General features: G+C 40.1%; 1 protein-coding gene across 13 annotated transcripts in view; it reads right to left on the bottom strand.

The window, feature by feature from the left end:
* The window catches only part of baz2ba (bromodomain adjacent to zinc finger domain, 2Ba), a 151,900-nt gene extending 136,145 nt beyond the window's left edge, over nt 1-15,755 (bottom strand). For 8 of the 13 annotated variants that reach the window (XM_022675251.2, XM_049479812.1, XM_049479808.1 and 5 more), the window contains exon 1: nt 15,493-15,755. The gene's annotated coding sequence lies outside the window, so the exon portion shown is untranslated. Of the gene's footprint in view, nt 1-14,740; nt 14,873-15,492 lie in introns of those variants that run through there. The other 5 variants (XM_049479817.1, XM_049479814.1, XM_049479818.1 and 2 more) reach the window with 2 other exon arrangements.
* Nucleotides 15,756-19,940: the final 4,185 nt, after the last annotated feature.

Below are 19,940 nucleotides of genomic sequence, written 5' to 3'. Positions count from 1 at the left end.
TGTGTCTCTCCACTCTTCCTCCAGACTCTGGTCCCCTGATTTCCAAAAGAAACGCAAAATTTCCTGATGATCAGTGATGGTTTGAAGAGACGTCATCTGCTGGTGTTGGTCCACTCTGTTATATATAGGCCAAAATCAGTGTTTTCCTGAAAAAAAATCTTACAGCACTTCATGCTTCACTCCGCTGACACCTTTTATAGAGATGCGGATTTTATAATCCAGCAGGACTTGGCACACTGCCAAAAGTACCAATTGGTTTTATATAATATTCTGAGAAACTGGCTTTTGGGTTTTCATAGGCTGTAAGACATGATCATAATCATAATACATCTATATAATATATGAGTTTCACATTTTTAACTGAATTACTGAAATAAAGTAATGTTTCAATGGTATTCAGATTTTTTTGAGATGCACCTGTATATCAGGATCAGACTGTTGTGTAACATTATAGTATTATATCTACAACTATTATTTGATTTATTTATTCATGTATTTATTGTTAACTCTCAAAAAGTCCTTTGTGTCATGGTAAAACATTGTATCTCAAAAGTGTAAGGTTTACAATGAGACAATAAGCTTATTTTTAACTCTTTTACCCCAATTTAGCTGAGCCAATTAACACACCCACTCACTAGGAGTCCCCATATGATTGCAATGCTCCTGACACTAGGAAGGTGAGGACAAACATGTGTCACCAGCAGTACATGTAAAGCCAGACTCTGCCTTTTTTTTTAATAGGCAGCCAATACACTTGAAGGAAAATGTCTCTCCAGCACTAATACATCTGCTAACAGACACCTGTGCTCCCCAGAATCACACTGAGAGTGATGTGGGGAGAGAGTGCCATCTACCCACCCACGGAAAGCATGGCCAATTGTGCTCTCTCAGACTCCGGCTGCTGATGGAAAAGCAGCATAATCCGTGAAACAATACAACAGTCCTTCTGCCATAAAGTCAGTGTCTTATTTGCTGAGCAACTCAAAGCCAGACGATAATAAATTCATTTTGTGTACTGCTTCTGTTCCAAACAACATTTCATTGATGCATCTACTAAACAATGGCCCACATCATAGTTTGTTTATATTACTCAATACTGCTAAAAATAAAAAATCAGAACTGTAGTCAATTCTGGTACAAGGCAATATAGATTTGTCCAGCACAAATTGTGCAAACTGTGCACAATTCTTTGTTATGGACAGACATCTCTCTCTTCCCCTCTCTCTCTCTCTCGCTTTCTCTCTCACACACAAACACACACACATTTACGCATACAGGGAGGGGCTCTTCTAGGCCTCAGGTTAAGGGCTTTCCCTGTACCCTGGCGCAATGTAGCCGTAGACTTACACAGCTCTCATATTACACTCAGGTTTCACAGCAATAGTACAGAGAGAGAGAGGGATAAAAAGAGAAAGACAGAAATATAGAGAGACAGAGAAAGAATGAGAGAGAAGCTTTTAAAAAGCCATATAAAAACAACAACAACTTCAGCTTTTCTCCACCTCACTGTGGAAATGGAATAGACCACAAGCACAAACAGATACATATATATTGTCAGAGAAATATTAGTATAAACAATTAAAAATTATAAAATAATAATGCATTTACACCCTACACACTGGGTCTAAGCACTTGATACTTACAGTGTACCATATAAACTATTTGTGTTCACAATACATAATATATATTTTGTAATATTGTAAGACACAGACATAAAATCCAACACAACAAAGCTGGAATAACTATTTTTTTTATCATAGACTTTTCTATCAAAAATCTATGAGTAAGCAAGAAAACTTGTGGGAACGTAAAATAAAACATTTTCACACAGTCCTGAAAAACAGATTGTGAAAAACTCATTCAATCCAATCCAAATCCTCTACCACACTATGTACTAATTACAGTGTTTTATTTACAATCTACTGCACTCTATTCAATTCAGCAGGACTAATTACACTTTTTCACATTTGTAATGAAATGTACAGATAGTCTGCACTTTTAAAGCACTAATGATTTCCACAGTATGCTCAGAAATGCACAATTTATACAGTAGTGTATCATGCTAATTAAATATATCATGATTATTCGTGCAACAGCTAATTAATGGGTCTACGTTATTATATTTACAAGTTGTACAGTTCCTCCCTCCTAATGTCAGCCAAAGACGTGGCAGTAAAACACTATTAAGCTGAATGCCGACAACCATAAAAGAAGAAGATCCATGTTCAACCATGTCACAGATGTGATTTTGATATATTGCCATATTTATTAAAATTACAATCACTGTCAATAACTTATTTTGTATTGAGTAATCCACCACTTATTCTGATAATGCATTCAGTGGAGGTTCCAAACAATATAAAAAATAATTTACCTAAACAAATAGCAGACCATAAACTAACAAACTATTCAATTAACCTTAAATTAAAGTAGTCTTCATACATCTACATAACAAAAAAAAAGGTTTAAGACCACCAGACTGGAACTGATGCCACTAATCAGGATTTAAAACATGCATTATCATCATACTGACTGGCAGTTTATCACTGCTCACTCACTGTCTCATCAAGAAGGTCTACTTTTAGCAATGCTTTTTATTTTATTTAAAATGAATAAGTATATTATAACAGCTTTAATTTAAATAGCATTATTAAGTAATATAATTGTGACAGAGGAGTCCATTCATATTGTGCCAGCGCTAAAGTTGGCGCACATTTGGAGAGATTTGGTGTGGCTGGACGAGCATCTGCTCACACAAGCCTGGGTGGACCGTCTAATCCGGTATGTGTGTGTGTGTGTGTGTGTGTGTGTGTGTGTGCGTATAGACTCTAGGAATAGGCCAGCACTGCACCTTCACGCTAGCCTGGATTACAGGCCTTAATCCAGCCCTCTCAATCTGGATATCTTTTTTTTAGCATAGTGCTAAAAGGGGCTCGCTCTGGGCCCTCTGCTAATCCAATAGAGCTTTGTTTACTCTTCAGAGGCCTAGTTTAACCCAGAATCGCCTCAATCGTGCTTAAAAAATCATCCATCTGCTTAAAACCATGTCACCCAGTAGGCCTAACCTGTGTGATTCTACTACAATACAGTTCTACTGGTTCAAAAACCAAAACAGAGCATTTTTCACTGTTTCACTATTGTCTTACTATTGTGTGACAGCTTCTTCCCTCAGGCCATAACACTGCTAAAACAGTCAGTAGCAAGTGTAACACTCCACAGTCCAACATAACTAATTTTATGTATCTTACTACACATACTATTATATCTCCATCCTGTATGAACTCACTATATTTAAAAAAAAAAATACATTTTACCTGTGATATACAGTACATTGCTCTAATCAGAATTAAGGATGCACCGACATCAAATACTTGGTAGAAACTGAAAACTAATTAAATGAAACATTTGCTACTGCAAGGGACCATGCACCTGACAATAAAACGTGACAATAAAATATTTCACTTTGATTTGATTTGTTTCAGAGACAATTAAGTTCAGCTTGCCTCATGAGAAACAGATCGCAGGCATGATCTTCACTTAGAGAGAGGGCACCATCTGCGTTTCTACAGGGTGAGATCCATGCACCAGGAGACATAAGCCAGTTTCTACATGGTGGAGGATTAAAAAATTCTCTTGGTTTTGTTGTGTACTAGTTTCTCTCTCATTCTCTCTCTCTCTGTATCTTATCTGTGTTGTTGTTCTGTGGATTGTGCTGGTGAAATTAAAAATGTAGAAATCCTGGCTGGGCTGGAGCACAGTTTGCCAGCACAGCTAAAATGAAAAGGCTTTGTGGCAGCAGTGACCAGATTTTAAATGCAGCTGGATCAATAAATAAGAGGGGGCTGTACAAGCACAATCTCTGAGTGTCTTTTAGCATCCCTCTGTGTGCGAGTGTGTGTGTGTGTGTGTGTGTGTTTGGAGGGAGGAGAGGGGAGGGGGTCAAACACTGCAAGTCCTGCAGACAGCTGTCTCAGTGCAGTAAATTCTCATCCAAAAGCTTCTGCAAAATCCCATCTCATCTCTCTCTCTCTCTCTACCTCTATCTCTGTTTCTCTCTCTCTCTTTCTCTCTCTCTGACTCTCTCTCTCTCTCTCTCTCTCTCTCTCTTTCTACCTCTCTCTCTCTCTACCTCTCTCTCTCTCTCTCTCCCAGAGGAGGAGCAGCCATTCCTGCCATTCCAGCAATCTCTGCTATTTCTGCTTCAGGATGCAAATATAGCGATAAGCAGGAGAACAAATAGGCCAAACTCCTGGCATTTCCAGCGCAGGCTCCATTATCTCAGCGGGGGCGCTGCTGTGCGGGAGCGGCCTGCCCGCAGCACGGCCAATATGACAGGCTCCTGTAGGGCAAACAACACCGGAGAGACAGCAAGCGGCATGGAAAAACAACAAGCCACTGAAACACCACAAAATCAGTCCAACACTACTGCAAGCTTCATTTAGGAGAGACAGAGAGATGAAGACAGAGAAAGAAAGGGAAAAGAAATAAACAAACAAACCAATCAAATATGGAAAAGTGAAGGAACTAAAGAAAACCTTCAAGAAAGAAAGAGGAAAATCTGAATGAAAGAAATATGAATGAAAAGGAGAGAAGAGAGCACAGATACGCAAAGCTGAATGACAGTCCTCACTATGTGTTACTATATGTGTGTGTGTGTGTGTGTGTTTATGGGCTTGTCTATGCACACGCTGGCTACTCTTCACACTCCCTCAGATGTGACATAGTCACTGATTAACCACAACATAAAAAAGGAATAAAAACTTTTAGAACCAACAACCTTCTCATTGTGTGAGCGCCAACACAGTGCCAACTTCCTCTGATTAATGCCTTAAACTGAGATGTTACTGCAGTGAGTGTGTTAGCGTGCGACTGTGTATGTGTGTGTGTATGAGTGCGTGTGTGTGTGTGTATTTGAGTGTGTGTGTTGAGGGGGGAAGGCTTGTTTAAGTCTCCCACTGTTTTCTTCAGGGAAAAATCAACCTTTTCACCTTGCCTGTGAAAAACAAGAACCCAGACAGCCTACGCAAAAATAACCTTGGGTTTCGTCAGGGATATTCTCACATTGAATGATAAATAGAAGCCCAGGGGACGCTGGGCGAGAAAGCAGCTAATTGCCTGCAACTGAAAGTCGGCCCCGGTGCCTCGCGCGTGTTTATGGGAAAACAGCGGCTGCGTGGTGTGACCTGCTTCTGCAGCCGGCCGGGAAGAGTGCGTTCATTTAGCAGCGCCGGCGACGCACTTCTCCCAAAACCTCCGGCGCCTCGTTACCGCGGGTCGACGGGCTGAAGGTAACGAAGACAGGGATCCGTTAAGCAATTACCGAGTTTGCCTTGACTGGCTGAACTTCTGCTGACATGAATGCACTGATGATGGTTATGATAATACGAGTGCTAAAAACAACTCATGTGACCTGCGATCCTGTAAGCAAACTGCAGTCAGGAATTAGGGCCTGTCGATTTTGAGAACTTGCAGACGATAACGTTCAATGTTGAGGTTTCAATCTAAACAGATGCAGCTTTGTGCACCCCGATCTTACACTGATAGCACAGGCACATCTGCTGAACTACAGTGTGAAGTGTCATGGGTAGATGGTTACTTTCACAGTTCTCAAAAAGGTTTTGTTATTACATATAACATGGTAATAACAGCAAATTTAAACTGCATTACCCTTGTGCAGTAAAAGAAGGATAACGTGTGACATTATGAGGCTGGATGTAGAGTGAGGCAGAGTAATGTAGACTGAAGTAGAGGTCCACAGTAAATGTACACATCAAACCACTTCTTATCCTGGGAAAAATAAGCATAGCCAACCCAAGTGCTTAAAATCCTTTGAGACGCTTAAAATAACATCGTGATATCCAACACCATTAACGCATAGTGCATTTTTTTGTCCATACCATACACCCCTACTTTTCACATACCTATCTAGGAAAATAACTAATATTAAATAACAAACAAGAGAAACAACAAAGCTAAGATGCATGTTTTGGCTACAGAGGGATATAAAATCATGAAACATTAAGCTGAGGAGTGTTCTCTGTAGGGCAGTTTTTGTTACTGTTCCTTTAAACTGATCTATGTACTGTATATAGGCCTGGACAATAATTCGATATCGGTATTTATCGCGATAAGAAATGTTTCAATAACGGTGATATCAGTTTTGTGGTATATCGATATGTATTAGAATCACGGACAGGCGTTTTTTTACTGGCGTCAGCTCGCCGCAGAGCTCAACACATTCAGCCCCCGTAGCTGGGCTACGTCAGTGCGTGATGACGTAACCACACAGGCACGTAGCCAAATAGGCTAGGCTAGGCAAGGCTAGGTTAAAATGGCTAGGCTAGGGTCCGCTTCGCTACGCAGCACATATGTCTCGCGCTGGAGCCAAACGGAGCCGGGACGAGTGGATCCAAGGCTAAGGTAGACTCGATTCGGTCGGCCCCGGATCCTCGAGGACGGCCGCGGGTCCGCTCGCGGGTCCTCGAGGCCGGCCGCGGTCCCGCTCGCTCGGCCGCGGGTCCTCGAGACCGGCCGTGGGTCCGCTCCCTTGCCGCTTTGCTGCAAATTGTGCCGGAGAGTGCAGCCGACCAGCAGCGGTAATGTTAATACATCTAATCTGTTCCACCACTTCAAGCAACTCCACTACATACAATATTTTTCTTATACTGACTGAAGCACTTTTATAGCTTATGTTGTAACTAAGTTATTCATAGTTGATAAAGCCTGTAGGTTTGTTTATTTGACGGGAAAATCTTGTTGCTTTTATGTATCTAAAGGCTTATTGTATTCTATATCCTAGTTGAAACACTTGTTTTAATCTGTTAAATTTGTTCACAAAGAATAAAAAGCCCTGCCTCTGTTGTAATTTAAAGTTATTTTTATTGGTAATAGTTATATAGGCTTATGTTTGACAGGGATGTCATGTTATTATTTTGCTATATGCAAATAATATTGAGCATTCATTTATTTTGACTATTTTTATTTCTAAAGTATTACAGTTTTTGTGAAAGGAGATTTCAATGTCTTAAATTAAATTTTCAGACAGTAGTACGTACAGATTTCCATTAGATAGATAGATAGATAGATAGATAGATAGATAGATAGATAGATAGATAGATAGATAGATAGATAGATAGATAGATGTGCATATAATGAGGGTATCTGATGCCAGCAATACAAAAAGTGCAAATACACAGTTATATAATAATTTAAATTTGCAGTGCTGCAGGGATTGCAGGGCTTCTTAGCAGTTTTCTGAGGCCTTCAAAGTATTTATATCAATATCGAAATTATATCGTATCGACCGAAATTTAAGGAATATATCGTGATATAAATTTTGGCCATATCGTCCAGCACTAACTGTATATGAGCTGTTCTCTGATTGGCTGGTTTATTGTGAACTGCATCTTGTTTTAAAAACAGTATGAGTTAAAACACTTCTTATAACATCAGCAGCCAAATGAATGGGCAAAAATGCTATAAGCTTAACTACTATATCCTCTTGAGACCCAGCATCCTCATATGGGGACATTACAGTTCTGCCTCTCTGCACCATGATACTTCATTTTTTAAAACCTTGACGCTTTGACTTCATATGGAGGACGCTGCCCATACCAACCATACTAGTGGTCACCAGACAACCCTTCATTCAATTGATTAAAAGATGGTGGGAATCCAAGGCAAAGGTTTCTACAGCCAGCCCATAAATAAATATAGTCCAGGTAAAAATTCTCATTGCATTCCATGTTTTATCTTCATATGAAATGCATTTTGGACAAATTTTAGCAAGAAAATAGAAAGCTACAAAAAAATACTGTCCCCATATGAGGTCCTATCAATTACAAGTAGCTAGGAGAAATAAGAAATAAACATTAAATTAAAAAGTCTGGGTCTCAGGAGGATATGCAAATTAAAACTATGAACAAATGGGTTGTTTCTTTAGTTTAGTTTCTGTGTGCACTGTTTCAAATTTCATACCTTAAAAGTTTCAAAAAGTAAGGAAATGCTGGGATTTCATCATTTTCGACACTGTTAGAAATGCTAGGCCCTAGTCTCATAGGGCCTAACATCAAACAAGCTGCAGCTTCCTACAGCAGCAACATCACTTTGTCCTCAGCACAGTCCAACACAGTGATAATATGAATATTTTGTATCAGTGTTTAACATACAATTGGGACACTGTAGCAATTTTGAAAGCAAATGGTGTGATTAGAGACAAGCTAAATCATCAGATGAAAGAGATGCCAGGCAATAAAATCACACAGCCTACATGATCTTACAGTAGGGCACTGACAGGAGCATCCTTCATGGTTTATAAGGTAATGTGTGGACCTGGCTTATTGCTATCATTGTGGGCCTTGTGCAAGGACAGGTACTCTGCTTTGGAGGCCGGCATCATTGACCTGCCAGCATTGCATCTAGATACTGGCTGATTCATTTGGCAGTTACTGGACGCTTGCGTGGGGAATGACGGCTTGTATAATCACATCGGCTCCTGCATTCAGGGCTTTTAATATGACAGGTATTACAGTGTTACAATCAGGTGGAACCCTCCCATGTCCTTCTGTTTGCCATCTCAGGGTTTAGTCATTTCACTTAGACCAACCTTTAGGCCCTATTCAAACTTGGAATTAACATGTGTCCTGATTCATTTGAACACGAGGGATTGCCAAATTGCATAGCCGGTCACACTAGGGCTGCACAATATATCGTTTCAGTATTTACACTTTTTGGTTTTTGGTACAAAAGAAAAAAACATACTTGTCTTATGCAGATTGTACTAACCAAACATTGTTTCGTTTACTTCTTTCTTGGATGCACTACTGAGTACATTATTAATTTAATGACATGCTGGCTCACTAACATCTGGTGAAATTTGGGGAAAATTGCTTAATTATTTAATATTTCAATATATGGACGGGCCTTTGATGTTTACGCTACAATAATAATAATGGTCACATGCATCTCTGAGCTCCTTTGAATGTGATTGGTTTAAGTGATCAGATTATGATGCATCCTCAAATCACACTGTTCCCATGTTTATACCTGTACTTTGTGCTGGACACTTAAAATTGGATCACCAAAGACACATGGTAATGCCAGGTATGATTTAGGGCCGCAATATTAAGTCGACATATTTTACTTTTTGTCCAATCTAATTGTTAATTTGTAACTGCAGTGCAGTAAACAGAGGGCTGGTTACAGAAAAGCAAAAGGGGAAAGCATAATGGCTGCTCACACACTCAGTTCAGGATTTGGATCATTATTATTAAATTATGTTAACGCAAGAGACCGGACAGTAGGGTGACATTTACAGGTGCACAGAGTTGAGCAGGTCAAGTAAAACATGGACAAGAAGCAGCGGTAGATGGCATGGCAGAAATAATTGTTGACAAATTGACTAATTGAATAAAAATAATCGTCAGATTAGTCGACAACTAATTATGTACTAACATTGTTTTTGCAGCCCTGGTGTGAATAATGTGGCTGAGCACCTAAATTCCTAAAAACAACAACGACAAAACAAAACCATAAGAAAGAGCTTCGCTTTCAGTGGTGTGGTTAAACATGCACCAGACCCACTAGACTAACACAAAGAAGGAAGAGAGAAAAAAACATCACTACCATGCTCTTGCCAGTCTTCTCTGATTTCTCTTGCTCTGTCGAGCACAACCTTGCTTGGCCTAATTTTCGGTTTCCTTGCGTTAAATCTGTTGCTGGTTCAGTGTGCCAAGGTGCGCCTTGCTTCAGTGAAAGCTGACCACATGGCAAAATGGTGTCAGAAAGAACACAGACACTCTGGCTTCTATCTGGCTCTGAGCCTCTGAGTCTACAAAATGTTGATAAACTTCAGCAAAAGATTTCAACAAACAGATTACTGACTCTCTAAATCAGCCTCTTTTTCTAAACTTCCAAATCCACTCCAAATTTTACAAGAGTGGATTGTTTGCAATCAAATTCAGCTGGATGCTCTAATCAGAGCCTACAGTAAGACTAATCTAATCTAATTTAAACAGACCTAAACTCCAGTCTTAACACCACTGCTTTGAGTAGACTATAATATGGCTTAATCCATTAACATGCAGCGTATAGCGAATCCACACAGAGCCATTTATTCATTCAGTGAGCCTATCAAAGAGTGACAGAGCCAGGCAGTTTAACGGCTCTCTAGTTATTCTTCGTGTATCAGCGGCAGAGGAAAGCCAAGCGGGGGTCAGATCATTTCTAACAGACTCCTCTTATCACCGGCCCCTGTTTTAAATGCTAGCGGATTAGATACACAAGCCGGCGCGCATATGGGATTGCCTGCGCCACAGAAGCTGCCCAAGATTCCTCAGTTTCGGCATGACAAGACCCACTTCTTACAACCTACATTCGCCCTAATCAGCTTACTAGCCAGGATTCGTTCGCCGCAACTTTGGGCAGACATGCGGGGTGAGAGGCTGCTTGGGCGCCTCCAGCCTAGACTATCTTGGGATCCAAATTAAAAGCTAATTCCTGGACGCTCGGGGGCACGCAGGCGTCTTCTGGTAGGCCTAACCCGTACATATCCTGACAGGAAAACAACATCCTGCTCCGAAAGTGCGAGGCAGACACTGCAACTCTTAGCCGAGACCTGACAGGAGGGGCTTTTTTTGCCCTTCCTTTTTTTTCTTTTCCTTTTTTTTTTAATCCACAGCCAGAGACATTTGTGGGTTTGGGTGTGCTTGAGAGAGCACAGTATGAGATCTCTTCAAACCCCAACAGCACAAACAGGTCCTGACAGATTTGTTCTCCCTAATTCGCAGTAAGAGAAACAGCACAAGTATATTAGAGGTCTTCTTCTGTGTGCTCAGCTGCAGCGTGCACGCACACACTCATACACACACTCAGTTGCTTGCTCACTCACTCTCTCACTCACACAGACACACACACACATACACACACAAAGAAAAAGCCAACAATAGACACATTTCTAATGGAAGAGGAGAGTGGGTGAGACTGTTCCGTTTCAATTCACTGATACCGCTAATGGCTTCTTAGCGGTTCCATGAAATCAAGCAGCTGTCAAGTCGATGCATCAGGAGCAGGGAGGAAGAGACGGCATTCCCACAAGAGAAAAGCATCAGCGTCAGGATGTTTGCTTCAACATCTGCTCCCCTGCACTCACTGCTTTTTTTCCCTCTCCCCCCTCGCACAAGCACACATCCAGACAAAGAGATGGGAGACGGAAACGCTCACTTCCACATCTGACAGACAGGACAGACGTCCTGCTAAAACGTTCTGCTAAAACGCTCCTGGCCAAAGCATAATGGCTGAGGCCCTGCACTCAGCAAGGCTCAGGCTAAGGCCTTATCACACTCAGGTTCAAACCTGCCAAAACTACCAAAACTACCAAATAGTGTTGCAATCAAGATCGCTAAAGCCGAGTCTGTGTCAAAAATTAGATCAGGACGCAGGATGTTGGATATCGAGACTGGATTCAAGTACTAGAACACTACTAGCAAACCTACCAACTGGGGGTGTACGATATGAACAAAAAATTAAATGCACTAATAATGCTGTTGGATCTCATGATATGGATTTGAAACAAGATAAATTAAGATCCTAAACAAGTTTAAGCTACTCAAAGTTTTTTCAGCATTTGGCTTGGCCACAGAAATGTTTGCCAGGATAAAAAGTATGTTGGTGTGTATGTTGGACGTTCATTATTTACATTTACCTCATCCTAACTCACTCTACACTGCTCTACCTCTCTCTGTCTTCAGCCTTGTTATGTCATTTGATCACAGTCTGAAGCAAAGAGCTTCTGTAGTTTCTGCACGTGGGTTTAACATGTTGAGTTTGCTGATATATCGCAATAGCAACAAAAATCAACATTTTTTTTATCTTTAATCTTACAGACTTACTACCCTTCACCAATCGCATGACTAGTTAGGAGCTTCGTAGCACTCCCTCTGTCCTACTACAGACTCTGATGATTATGATGTTTGGCATTTTTAATGAGTAAAATATTAAGAAAGAACAAAAATGCAAACTCTCTTTGCTGAGAACTCCACATTAACTCTGTCCAGTCTTACTGGCTGCAATAAAAATACAGGATGAGCTTTTTGGAATACTTTAAGGATGAGAGAAATCTGTGCAGTGAAATGGTTATAACAGGATATAAGCTGTTAATTAATGAGGAGCCTGCAGTCTCTGGTTAAAACATCTGAATCTTGCATAACATGGCATCTTTATGTTAATGTTTGATTATGTTAATCTTTAAGTTAATGTTAATGTCCTGTCTTTTAACATAAATCAGCTTACAGGTAAAGCCAAGAATCAAAGAAGGTCAAAGTGGTGCTAGTGGGTAGTAGTGTTGGAAAAATACATAATATTTTATGAGGTACAATTTTTCACTTTGGAATGACTGACAGAAAGCTTTGAGGTGCTTCTGGGATGGTTGTGAAAAAATAAAAAGGTCTGGAGCTCTGCTACTAAAGGATTCAGGCCCACTAAAGTCAACAGTATTGCCTATGTATAAGCTGTACTTCGATGCAGAGATGCGCGATATGATGATAGTTTATTGTTATTCAGATCTATTTTTTTTCTTGTGACTACAATATGTGGAAGAAATAAAAAAAAACATTGGCAAATGCATCAAAACATAAATTAAAGTGGCCTAACTTAAAATGATACTGTTTAATGGGAAGACGTCCAGCAGTTCTAGAATTACAACAACTGTACAATGACAGCTGTACAATAATGAACTGAACTTGTGAATTGGGAAATATTTGTAAAATATTTTATTTATAATTTATTTATTTTTCTTTACACCTGTGGTCACCTCAGTGAATTAACACTGTCTCCTTATTTAAGTGCAAAGTCCACAAATGATGTGTTTCACATTCACTTTTTTAATGCCCTATTCAAAGACTTGATTACTGTGAACTGAAATATCCAAATAACCTACCCAATAACCCCCCTTGTTATTGGGTAGGTGTTTGTTTCAGACCTGTGGGAAACACTGCACCTAGTGTGGAACTCCAAACTACCCCACCACAACAAACCAACCTCATCCTGCCACCTCTTCGACCTATTCAGTACTTGGGCTGTCATGGTGAAAACCTGCTTTGGCTAAACCCAGCAGAACCTTTTTACACTGCTTTCAGTCACACTGATCAGATATTTTTATCTGCTGTTACCTCAGGCCAACCTTCATTTGCTTGATTTGGCTGTGACCTTTAGCATAGTACCCTACAATATGCAGACCAGGAGTGCACACAGGCTGAGATCAGGTCTTAAACCCTTGATTAAAGTAACATCCATGGTCCCTTTCCTTCCCTTTATCAGTCCTACACCCCTTATGGTGACAGCTTACTTGATATGATCTTCCTATGGTAAATAAATAATAAAGTAATCCCCTGGATTTGTTATAGTAGCTACTAACACTATTAACATAACCTATATAATATAGCTTCATGTTCTGACTTGTTAACCCTGATTAAAAAAAAAGTAGCTAAGAGTCTGATTATCCAAATCACTACTGCTCTAGGGACTGCTTACACTAATTTAGCCAGGTATATAATAATCAGAACTGATTTATTATTATTATTATTATTATTATTATTAATATTATTATTAATATTAATACTAATATGATTGTGTTACAGTGCATGGAAAAGGTAGGGTAGAGACTTTTAGGGGAAAAAATAAAATCCATTATTTTATTATCATTTCATTCAGGTCATATGTATGGTTTAAACAGCAGCACGCCTCCAAGGTGAGGTGTAAACTCGTCAAAATGCAAAACGTATCGTGCAATTGTTGAATTGTAACGTTAGCTAGTTAATTATCATATCAATAATACACAGCGCCACTCGCAACAGATGCAGCAAAGCAGACTGAAGAACTGGAGAAAAAAATCGAGCCACAAAATTAACGTTTACATCATCGAGCAACTTGGCACGCAATGTTGTCTTAAAAAAACAAGCGCTGATGTCATCCTGTCCACCTGTAAACAACAGAGAGAATAAACAACTCATCTCTCGCTTTATTCCCCTCTCTCTCTCTCTCTCTCTCTCTCTAGAGCTTTCTAAATACTGTTCACTTTCTGCATTTGTCACACCTGACTCTCCCTAAAAACATCCATCCAACTCGATTGCAACGTCTATCCTCCCAAAAAAAACACCAGCAGCCCATGACAAAGTCGCCTTCTGCTTTCTGCGAACACGGCTGGCCAAGTACGTCTATACGCTAAATTTGCTTAAACTTCGTATGACGTCACCGTCCGCGCTTAGCTAAGACATTTGTAAAGTTTGTGGCTTGGTAAGACCGTGTGCCGCCGGTTCGGTCCCGTGGACGAGGAGATCCGGCGGAGTTCAAATGAGCTAAACCAAGATGGCGAGAGCCTTGTTGTTTAGAGGGCAGGGGAAAAATGGAGGATATTGTAATATACACAAAGGGATAAATTTCAACAACTCGGCCAGGCGGCAGCTGCTTCTCTTTAAGGAAGCGACGAAGATAAGAGCAAAGAAAAACCCCCACGACTCACGCCAGCGAAGCGCCCTCTCGGCGAGGCGAGCGTTTTTCAGCCAAACAAAGCGCCCAAAAGTGGAAGGACTCGCAGCAAAACGCGACGGAAAGTGTAAAAATAGCGTCTTTTTTGTCGTGTTTTCGCACTGAAGAGCTGTTAGCGTTTGCCATCATCCGAGAGAAACGGACATTATTATTATTAAATAGACCAAAGGTAGCGTCAGCTCCCCTAGCCTAACGTTACCTCCTCCGAGTCACTCTGTTCTCGCGCTGCTGCTGCTCCTCCTGCATCGCGAATTCAACGCTTTTTCCTCGAGAAAACGAAATAAAACCAGCGTTTATACGCTAAAAACTCACTTAACTAACAGAAATAACGGTTTTTAACGAGCCGGCGTTTCAAACGCGTTTGAATTTTTTCAAATTTGAATTAAAAACGGCAGTTAAACGCACGCGAGGGACAGAGAGCGAGCGAGAGAGAGAGGGGGGGGCACAAAGGCAAGAGAGCAGGATTCCTAACAGCTACTATTATTATTATTATTATTATTATTAATACTAACAAGTCACTTTAGCTAGCTACCACCAACCACCACAACACTCCAGCAACAAACACCAGCACCCAACGCTCCAGCTCCCGTTTAAAAAAGTTCATTTCCGACAGTAAATAACAACATTATCCACCACTATCTATCTGCTCCTCAGACCGAGCGTTTAGCCAGCCGCTTCGAGTTAAGTTTTCCTCAGCTATTATCAACACAAGCGTGGGAGAAGAAGGAGAAGAAACTAACCTCTCGAGTTAGCTATAGCTATTTAGCTAAGGAGTGTTAAAGCTCCTCTCTCTCTCTCTTACACGCGCTAACCAGAAATCAAACCAGCCACAACGACATAAAATAACACTGATTATTATTATATGTATTATTCGCCTGCTGTAATAATAATAGCCAGCGAGTCAACTGATAGCAAGTGCTCACAGCCGTAAAAAAAAACAAACAAACTTACCCCCGTTCGCTTCAGTTTGGACACTTATTTCGCGTAAAATCCCGCCTCGGGTTCGAGTCCGAAGTGTGTGTTACTCTTTCTCGCTCTTTTCTCTCCTTTGGCGATTCGCAGTGTTTTGTGAGAGGCCGGTGGAGCAGGAGATGATGAAGAAGGGAATTGGGCAGTAATTGAGTCTCGGTGTGAGTGACTGTGCGTTGTGTGTGTGTGTGTGTGTTTGCGTGTGCGTGCGTGCGAGTGCGTGTATGTGTGTGTGTGTGTGTTTTACTCACGAACGGCAGGCAGGCAGATTGAAGGAGACTCCTCTCAAGGTTTATTCCGCTTCACTTCAAGGAATCAAAGTGACGTCAGCTGGCCAGTCCGTACTCTTCTTCCTTGCAATAATAATAATAATAATAATAATAATAATAATAATAATAATAATAATAAACTTTCATTTTGACTAGTTGTAAGATTAAAAGAAGCCATTAGAGGAGATCAGTTCCCCCCTCAGCAGTTATTCATTTATAAGAATAAGAATAGATATAAAAAACATGGCTCAATTAGAGAGATAACGCAGCTGGCACATGACCAGCCCTAGCTAAATTGTTCAAATGTGGTTGATATAACTACAAATGTCCATTTAATTTTCAATATAAAAAAAAAAATGATATAGTAAATCTTATTGTTAAGATGTAAACAAAGTCGTTAAAGCTGGTTTTATGCAAAAGAAACATGACTTTCTAGGAAATTTAAATATTTTCCAGAGAGAGCATTTTTTCCCCATATGCTGCTGTTTTATAATTAGGTATATTGTGTGTAATCACAAAGACTACAAAATGTATATACAAATGTCACCTGTACAGGAGTGGAGTTGTGTACTATAAGTAATACTAACTAGTTTTTGAATATAAAGAAGTATGCATTATAATTAAAAGTGTCAGAGTGGAGTATCCTAAAATATCTGAAGTTCATACTCAGAAGAGATATTTTTGTCTTATTCTTTTCTTATCATCCCACAAAAAAGCAATGTGAAACATCCATCACAAAATGGTAGATAACAATGCAGTTCCCAGGGTAAGGGCATCTTATGACATATGTTGGCACAGCGGTGCTTCATCACTTCCTGTTTACTAACCTGTGTACTAACCTGTCAAACCCGCACTGTTACGGTTAGTTTATAGTGTTAAGATTATAATATAAATGTGTAGTATGCAATTAGGGTGCAGCCCAAGTCATTTTGTAGCATTTTTTGTAGAAATTTGAAATATGATTAATTTGTTCATAAGTCATTTTGGACAGTAAAATAAATGCCTAAGTACTTGTTTTGTAGACATTATGATACCTGTATCCAGTTGCACAAGCTGAATTAACATAAAATTCCGTATACTTTCAATTTAACAAGCCACTACAATATAATGGGTTTTTCCAAGCACCCTAGTTTCAACATATCGCTTAGTTTTAGTTTAAAACGTACTCCTACTTTACCTTACAGTTGGTGTAACCTCTGCCATAAAACTGAATTAAGAAAGCTAATCATTTCCAGCACTAGGAAAAAAGGACACCCCACTTTGGATTGGCAAAGCAGTCTCTGCAACAAGCCACGCACTTTTGATGACTTTTCCTGTTTCTAATAGCAAAGTGTGCATGTTCACTGAATAAAGCTCAGGAGCGCAGAGAAAGTTGGGAATGTTTAAACATAAAGGAACTAGTGCTGTCTATTTTAACACGTTAATGAGCGTGATTCATCTGAAAACTTTAAATATTAATTTTTTAAAAGAGCATTTAACTCATAATTAGTTACATAATATTGTATGATTAATCAGATTTTTTTTTTTCAAATCAAATGACACCACTAATATAAACAGGCGTGTGTCAGTAATTAGCTAAATGTAAAGCTTCTTTCAGTAATATAAACTGCTGTGTGTCAGTAACTGAATGTGAAGGATGAGTAAGCTTAACTACAGAGAGAATAAGATCTGAACCTTAATTAAAAATGTTCTATATTGCTTTTTCTCATATATATATTTTTTATTTAACTGATCTTCGAACATATTTCATAAAGCATAACACATGTTCAAAATTTTAAAATATACTACTAAACAAACATATGTGAATATAAAAAAAATCCACTTGTGAAAATCTTACATTGCTTAATTTATTTTACATTTAGATATCCATTAGAAGTGAAAATGTAATTAATGGTGATTAATCAACAAATTGTGAGATTAATTTTTCATTTGAACAGCAACCCTAAAAGAAGCGTAAAGACAACACTTTCCTAATCTGTTTGGTGCTGGCATCATTAGGGCTGATGTCACTTAACTGCTGTGAATGAAGGCTAGTAACAACCCCCCTTCCCTTCTTACCCCTCTGCTAACATGCTTCATAGCTACAGCAAATAAAAAGATGAGGAATAATTGGAACTGTTACTTTAAGTATAACACCCATTGATCTCTCATTTGAAATACACTTAAAGGCTGAATCAGGAGGAAAGGGGCCAAGAATGGCCCTTTTACAGCGGTGGCAGTGGCAGTGGCTGAGCCGGGCACAGGACGGCCATCTGTGCCTAATTGTGCGCCTTTTCTCCCCCTGCCTCCGCGCCTTACAATCAGCAACAGGCTGAGGAGGGGCCCTCTGACCCAGACTGGAGCTGGGGAGGGGCAGGAGGGGGCAAGAGGGGGGCAGATTATTTCATTCAGCAAGAAAACAACAACAGGGGGTGGGGGTGCCACTCCTCAGCGGAGAGCAAGAGAGAGGGGCAAAGAGGTGGAGGAGGAGGAGAAGAGAGAGAGAGAACACGACTCTCCAGAGTTTAGCCCCCACAGAGTGCGCAGATGATGCCACCATTCATGAGCCGGGCCTCGCACATGGCAATTTTTTTTCCCCCACGGCGAGACAAACAGACAGCCCTCTTTAAGGCCACGGCACACAGGGCAACTCCTGCCCTGCCATTTTGCCATTATTGCCAGCTTCAGAGCACAAACATGCAAATTCAGGCCTCTTCTAATCACAAAGTTCCAGAACCGCACATCTGACAGGAGTAATAACACAGGAGTAATAATGATGACTGCTCTATAATGTCGAAATGACTATAATTTTGGTCACATTCAGAAAATATTGACACATTTTCTTTATTCTGCCTGTAATTACTTGAAATAGTGCTAATATTCTTGAGAAAAACAAGAAATAAAGTATGGGGTCATTTTTACATTTTTAATCACATTTTAATATCCACACATTCTCTACTGGGGACAGGTACGGTCTGTAGGCAGGCCTGTCCAGCATTCATACCCTCTTGTTCCACAGCCATGCCAATGTAATGTGTGCAGCATTTGAGTTTTGAATTGTCTTGTTAAAAGCTGAAAAGCACAAGGGGCTCCAAATGGTCCAGCAGGCTAAGTGCTGCCACTATGATCGAGATCGCTGGTTCGAATCCCGTTCTTGTAGCTTGCCATTAGCTGCCGGAGCCCTGATAGAGCACAATTGGCCTTGTTCTCTTTAGGTGGGTAGATGGTGCTCTCTCCCCACATCACTACAAAGGGTGGTGTCCGCAGCACGAAGCCTCTGCTGATGTATCAAAACTGAATCGCTGCGCTTTCCTCCAAGAGCACTGTGATGCTACTTGGTAATGTTCAGTTCAAAAAGAGGTAGCGTCTGACACATGTATCAGAGGAGGCATGTGCTAGTCTTCACCCTCCTGGTGTTAGGCCATTACTAGTGATAGGGGGAGTCCTAATGAGTGGGTTGGGTAATTGGCCTAGCTAAATTGGGGAGAAAATGGGATAAAAAAAGAAAACTGAAAAGCACTTAAGGTAGATCATGACTGGCATATCCACTTCATAAACTTCTAGTTCTACCAGAAAACTCCAGAGGCAAGCATACAAAATACAACAATTTCATTAAAAAATGATGCCTCCATTCATGTACCGGGCCTCGCACATGGCAAAAAATGCCACCTGTGATACAAACTGACAGCCCCCTTTAAGGCCCCAGCACAAAGAGCAACACCTGCCCTAACATTATTTCCAGTTTTAGAGCACAAACATGCAAATTCAGGCAACATCTAACCAAAAATCACCTAAAATTAGCCAAAATTCAAAAAACGCATGTCAGACAGGAGTAATGATGATGAACACTACATAGTCATAAATGACTGTAGATTTAGTTATTTTTAGGAAACTTGTTTTCTACATTCTGCCAGTGATAACACAGGATCAACATTTAACAACATTTATCATTTCATAATTTACCACACATTCTCTACTGAGACAGTTCAGGACAGCAGGCAGGCAGGCCAGTCCAGTACCCATACCCTCTGCTTCATGGACTTGTGTATGAGTTGTGAGTTCAGTGTATGTGTTTGCATTGTTAAAAAATGTAAAACTCTAAAGTTAAGTCATGACTGGCACATCCAGTTCATAAATGACTATACTCTTAATTCTCATAAAAGACTCTGAAGGGAAGTGAAA

Source organism: Astyanax mexicanus, chromosome 5, assembly GCF_023375975.1.
Source record: "Astyanax mexicanus isolate ESR-SI-001 chromosome 5, AstMex3_surface, whole genome shotgun sequence".
NCBI lineage: Eukaryota > Metazoa > Chordata > Actinopteri > Characiformes > Acestrorhamphidae > Astyanax > Astyanax mexicanus.
Note: the sequence above shows the minus strand (reverse complement) of the source record. Positions and strands in the feature narration are given on the sequence as shown.